Source organism: Cupressus sempervirens, chromosome 7 (assembly GCF_028749045.1).
Source record: "Cupressus sempervirens isolate cs-2001-9-10 chromosome 7, ASM2874904v1, whole genome shotgun sequence".
NCBI lineage: Eukaryota > Viridiplantae > Streptophyta > Pinopsida > Cupressales > Cupressaceae > Cupressus > Cupressus sempervirens.
In genome coordinates, this window is record NC_143124.1 from 524488962 (window position 1) to 524495511 (window position 6550).

Consider the following 6550-nt stretch of genomic DNA (forward strand, 5'->3'; position numbering starts at 1 on the left):
AAGAAACTAAACCAAGATCAATGTCAAAGTTCCAACCATGGCCTCAAGAACATAAACATGACAACATGATCTTACCATCTCAACTAAAGAGATAACATGCTCCATATGAACACACCATAACATGTCACAACTCTAAACGCGTATCAAGAGTATACCATGACATAATAATGAAACCATCCTCATACCAAGGATAACATGCCAAATAAAAGCATAAACCACACCTTTGTGAAGAACCCTATGAGTCCTCAAGATGCAACCATCTCCACACACCATGAAGAAAACCATCTCCACACACCATGAAGAAAACCATTTCCACATACTAGAAAGAACCATCTCCACATACCATGAAGATAACCAAGAACTCCATGAGTCCTCAAATCTAACCATCTTCAAACACCATGAAGATAACAAGTGCACCATGCAAATGTCAAAGACGCTTCTGCAGCAACAGGATCTAAGACAAACCTCCAACATCTGCAAACACTCAATAAATATATCAATGCCAACAAAACTCCCACTCAACCGTGGTACCAAGTCACCTATGGCATCATAAAATCCATCTTCTCCAAACCAAGAAGATATAAACCAAACCAGGAACTAATCCTACACTGTCACCTCATCACTGTCACAAGCTCCCACTAAACCATGTATCCAAGCTATCCATGACATAATGATGAAAAACCATCCTCTAACCATGAGAATCAACCAAGGCATCAAACCATCAAAGAACTCAAAGTGCACATCATGAGCTCCTCAAAAGAAAACCAAATAACCATGATCCTCAACCAAGAAGATATACCACCATAACTAAATCAGAAATCCAAGCTAATGAACATCAAGGATGTACCTGTATAGCCAATCATGTCATGCCAAAATCCATGGCACCATGATCACATCCATGAACCGAGCATCTGGCTCTCAATATGTCCAACCTGTCAGCATAGTCAACCACAATCCTCTGCCATGACTGTACCTGGTAACAAAATCTCATCCCTTCTACATGAAGAAAAAATCATGTGACTTAGGGCATAGACAACCCAAATCCAAGCCACCAATCTGAATATGCATCAATAATGAAAGATCAATGGGCAAAGACAACCCATAACCAAGCTATAAATGCAACCTGTAAGTATAGACCGCTTACAACACTGCACAACTTGTAGACCCAACAAGTCATCATGCATATCCAAACCAAAAACACTGATAACCATATCATCATGAGACCAATCTGAAATATGAATTGAGTATACAATGACATCAAAACTTAAATCTCCAATGCCATAAACTCACAATGTTACCATAGTCAAAATATACCATAAACAGTTCAGATAAATATATCAACAAATAAATCATGCCAAACTTGCACCAAATCTAAACCAATGTGTAGAGCTCTCCAAGAGCTTTCCGTTGACTACTCGAAGTCCAAAATCCGACTCCGTATGCCCAAGTTATGCCCTAATCCGTTCTCAAAATAAATAACATCTGACTTTAGGGCTTTGAAAACCTGACAAAATTTTAAAATCATAGAACCAAACCTACACCATGTTGTAGTGCTCTGAATTAGCTTTCCAACGCCTATAAGAACTCTGAAATCCAATATTCTGAGAGAAAGTTATGGTCGTTTTACTAAGACAGTCTTTTTACCATTTTCAGTACGATTTTTCATTTTTAATAATTTTTTTTTTTTTTAGTGACGAAAATTCCGACGGGATTAAATTTGACGGCCATCATGGGCTGAAACCAAAAAACTCTTTCATTTCCTCTGAACATGGCCAAACTAGGGCATATTATATATCAAAATTTATGGAAATGTCGACCCGGATCCAATGGTGAGGTCTGTTTTTGCCCAGGATGTCATTTCTACAAGCTACCCCCCAAAACTCTCATTTTAAATGAAACATCCGAAAAAATCTTTTGTCCAACAATTTCCCATGCCCAAATCTTTTAACATCCCATCATAACAGCAAATCCAAAGCCCTCAGATCTGCAATAATTATTCATATATCTTGCCCTTTCTTTTATCCTCTCATGCATTCCCATGGATTCAATCTAGGGTTACAATAATAAAACCATAGCTCTGATACCACTTGTAAGGAAACTTGGCAACAAAGAATGTAACTGTTTCCACATAACCCATAATAGATCTAAAATAAACACGGAATTAAAATCCACATGCAAGAGAATAGACAACATACCCATAAAATTGTGACACAAGATATACCCTGGGAAACCCTCATTGAGGGAAAAACCCAGCCTCCAAAAGCATCCATCACCATGTATTATTCAGCAAAAAATACCATTGCCATACAACCATGGAAGCATTCATGGCCATAGCCACAACCGAGCAAACTATGTGAACAAGCATGAATCCACACATCCCATGCCATGCTTTCAACCTTCACAAATGCTCCCTTGGCTAACCTGTCAAGCCTTGTCCCGCTCGACTCTTGCCTTTTGTCTTCTCCTTGTCACTCTTACTCTTTTTTCTCTCTATACAACAACTACCCTTGTGGCTGCTTATATAGTAGCAAGTCCCACAAAACCACTAAGTGGTATTACAAAAACCATGTGCTAAAACCATGTGCTACCTAACCCACTGACCCCACATTTAATATTGGGCATTTAATTCTTTTCCCCAATATTAAATAATTACATGAAATATTTTTACAATGTTACAATACAACTCATCAAGAATATTCCATGGGAATCTTTACATGTTGCACATCCATCTAGGTACAACATTACATAATAAAAATAAAATAATAAAATAACAATATTATGCAATGTGTGCAACACCCATTATCTCAACATAGGGAAGGCATCAACCTCAGTTACCAAAAGGGATAAGGTATACCCTTACTAAGATGCATCCTATTCTTGGCCATCCATGGGGTTAGTGTTTCTATCCAAATTGATGACTTGGATAGGGGAAGATGGCTTGGCCACTAATTTTTCATAGTCTTTCCCCTTATCCTTATCATCTTACTTCTCCTCAGCCTTCTTGATGTTTAGAAGAGAGCTAGCTTCATGGGTAGGAGTGAGTGGCACATTCTTTTCTAGAGGATGGTCTCCACCTTGGTTAATGGACTATAGTGGCCTTGCAAATGTCAATGTAGTACTTATGCTTTTGTTGCTATGATTGACTGGGCAGCTTCATTTGATACTCCACCTGTAGAACCAGTGCTTCCAATCTTCTTCTTCCTCACTTGGGTCTATTCCATCCATTTCTCTTTTCTCTTCATTATCCCCTATATAAGAACCTCCATAGTGTCAATAACTAGATTTATAGGTGGGGTAGACAAAATTGAGGTACGTTTGATATTCTTCTAAGATGTGGGGTGCAAGTAGGCTCCATCATCTGCAAGGTTAGAAATATCAACAAAATCATTATAAAATTTAATCTCATTAATGGTTAAGAATGACCAAAAACTCTCCCAATTTTGGTACTTGTTAAGACACCTAGACCAAAAGTCTTCAATATCTAAAATATGCCTGTAGGTATATCCCAACTTCAAGTTATCTCTTACAAAGTTAATTGGATCATATTGAGTCCTAAGTACGTCATAGTATAACAATTTAATGTTTCTTTCAAAGCTCTTTACCAAATTATGTGCATCTGATCTAGAAGGACATGAATATTGACCAACCACAATAGGAAAGGGATTCCCAACAATCTTCTTCACATTAGAACACAACATGTTCACTTCAAGGATCTATTGATAAAGTTCAACTAAAACCACCTTGTCTTCTGGATACCTCGACAACCTCTTAGGAAAGCCATCGTAAGCTCCTATTCGTAAATAGGAGAAGCTTGGAAACTAGATAAATGAGCATCCAAATTGGCTTATGGATGAAATTTACTTTGGTGAAAATCTCCTTTGAGGGAATCCTTGCAATTCTTGGCATAGCCTCATTGTGAAGGCATCATTAAACCCCACATACTCATCATAACTTCTCTATAGCTACAAATGTGGGTAAAATTCATATATTTTGGTGCACTCATCATAGTTCAGGATGCTAGGGAGGTGAGGCCATAAGTTGTGAGTTTCTAATGCATAGATAAGATATGAGGATTCATAGAACTACTTGAATCCTTTGGCTGAATTCAACCACGAGGCTAACTCATCACAGATGATCTGTGCCCAGTCGATCTACATATCCTCAACATGTATTGCTTGTACTAGGAAGAAATGGTGCTCAATGAACTTCAAAATCTTCTCCTTTTCTTTGAATCTAAGGAGGAGTGCAAGGATATCCATAATCTCTCTTTTTAGATTCGTGCCAAATAAGGTGTTTGACATTTTTCTCTTCTTTGAGCACCTAGTCAGGAACCATGTCCTCTACATATCTTCCTGTCTAAGAGTCATTTTCTCATTGAACATAGGCATGGAAGATCCAAAATCAACATCACAATACTGCTCCTTCATAGGAATACCAAATTCAACCTACATTAGTGCATTTTTTATTGAGATGAGAATAGATTGATTGGGAAACACAATCTACTTTGTTTTTGTGTTGTATCTCTTTATGCATTCCTTCACTAGCTTAGGTGCAAGAATTTCCATTAGAAAACTAGTTTCTTCAACTAGTCTTCTTTCTTTAAGATTTTGAGTAATTGGGTGAATTGATTGAGAATTGAGTCTTCTATGAAGATCACCCAAATCGTAGAATTTGAAAGATGTGTTTGTAAGCTCTTTTAACTCACTCTCCAAGCTAATTAAATTATTGTAACTAGCAACTCTGATTGTCATTTTCCATGATTGCACATGATACAGTTCTTGATAAATATTCATTTAAATATAATTGAAGAAACCAATTATAGGAAATGTTGAAAACAGATTGATACAAGTATGATAAATTTGTTTCATTCATTGTTTTGTCACCAATGTCAAACCTACTACTTGCTAGTAAGACAATTTCTTATATGATTTAAGTACTATAATTTTTTTTATTGATGAAGAGGATTTGAATAAATGAGGCAACAATAGCACCTAAAGGAAAGGTTGAGTTATGATATGAAAAGGAGTACAAGAATTAGTTAAGACAATGATATTATAGTGCATTGATAATCTACTTAAGGTAAAAAAAGGTTGGTTACACTAAGTATGTTTAGAAGAACAAGTTAAATGAAGTTTTTCTACCAAGTTTCACTGAGTGGATAGTAGGTGTCGAGAAAAGTTAGTGCAAGCTGAGAAAAAAATCAGTTGGAGCCAAGAAAATCAGTGTAAGCCAAGTGGAACAGTGTAAGCCAAGTTAAGTTTAGTTGATGCCGAGCACCAATAAACTTTAGTTTGTGCTAAGTGTTTTGATAGTGGATGTTGAACAATGTAGTATGTGCCAAGCATCAGAAGCCAGTTAATGCCGAGTGTTAGCATTATGAGAAAGATCAAGAATTCTATGAATTTGACCTGACAAGTTTGATTTCTTGGATTGTGTGAACTGTGTGGAAGATAAGGTTGATGAGCTAATGGCACAAAATTCAAGATAAACTATTTTGAGGTGAATTCAAAGAGGATTGAAGGAGAAGTTTCTAGAAGGGAATGAAATGAAATGAGAGTTAGATTCACTGAATCCTATCTAATCTAACTTAACCCTATAATGGACAATGGAGGATGAACAAAAAAATCTTAATTCTCTATTTATAGAGATGGTTAGTCAGAAGCAAGATTTTATGTGTGAGAACCTAAGGAAGTCAAGGATTCTAGGGTATTCACATCATTCAGTGACGTAAGAGAAGAGATTGCATTGGCAAACAAAACAAGAAGGCTTAAGGGTATGGATGCTTGAAGGGTGAAAAAGCTATCAGAGCTGAAGATTGTGAAAGCCCAGAAAAATAGAGGACTAAAATAAAGATTTGTAATTTGCAAGTGAAGTTGTAAGTTGTTATCAGATCAAGCCTTACTATTACTCTCTAATCATTGTATTAGTCTAGGGTAAATCCTTTGGATTAAGGTTGACCTAACAGTCATTTGTAAATCCTTTAACTAGGTGACATTCCAAGTGAATGATCTAAAATCCTCTAATGAGGTTCACTCCTAATAGGGTGATTAAAATCCTTTAATCGGGTCACATTTAACAATGTGTATTGTAACCTTTAACAAGGTTAACCTTTTATAGGGCATTACTTCAAAAGAGTGAGAATTAGTAGCATGTTGCTGGTGATTTTTCCCAAATTGAGTTTCCATGTTAAATCATTGTGTCAAATGTGTTATTGAATATCTTATGTTTCATGTTTATGCTTTTGCATATTGATTTGACAATAACCTATAAGTTTGAGTGATTGCATAATCTAGTGAATGCATCCATGATGAAAATGTTTTATGGATATGGGTTCACTAAATTGTGAAAAGTTTTAATTGTACATTTGGACCTTGGATAATTGGTTCACCCCCATCTCAATTATCCTAAAGAATTCCAATAATTTTTTTTGATGAAATAGGTATAGGAATTAGAACGTTGGTGCCACACGAACAAAATTAAGTTCATCCATGATTATCAACTATTTAAACTTTATGTTCATTTGTGTGTACAATACTAAATTCCTGAAATC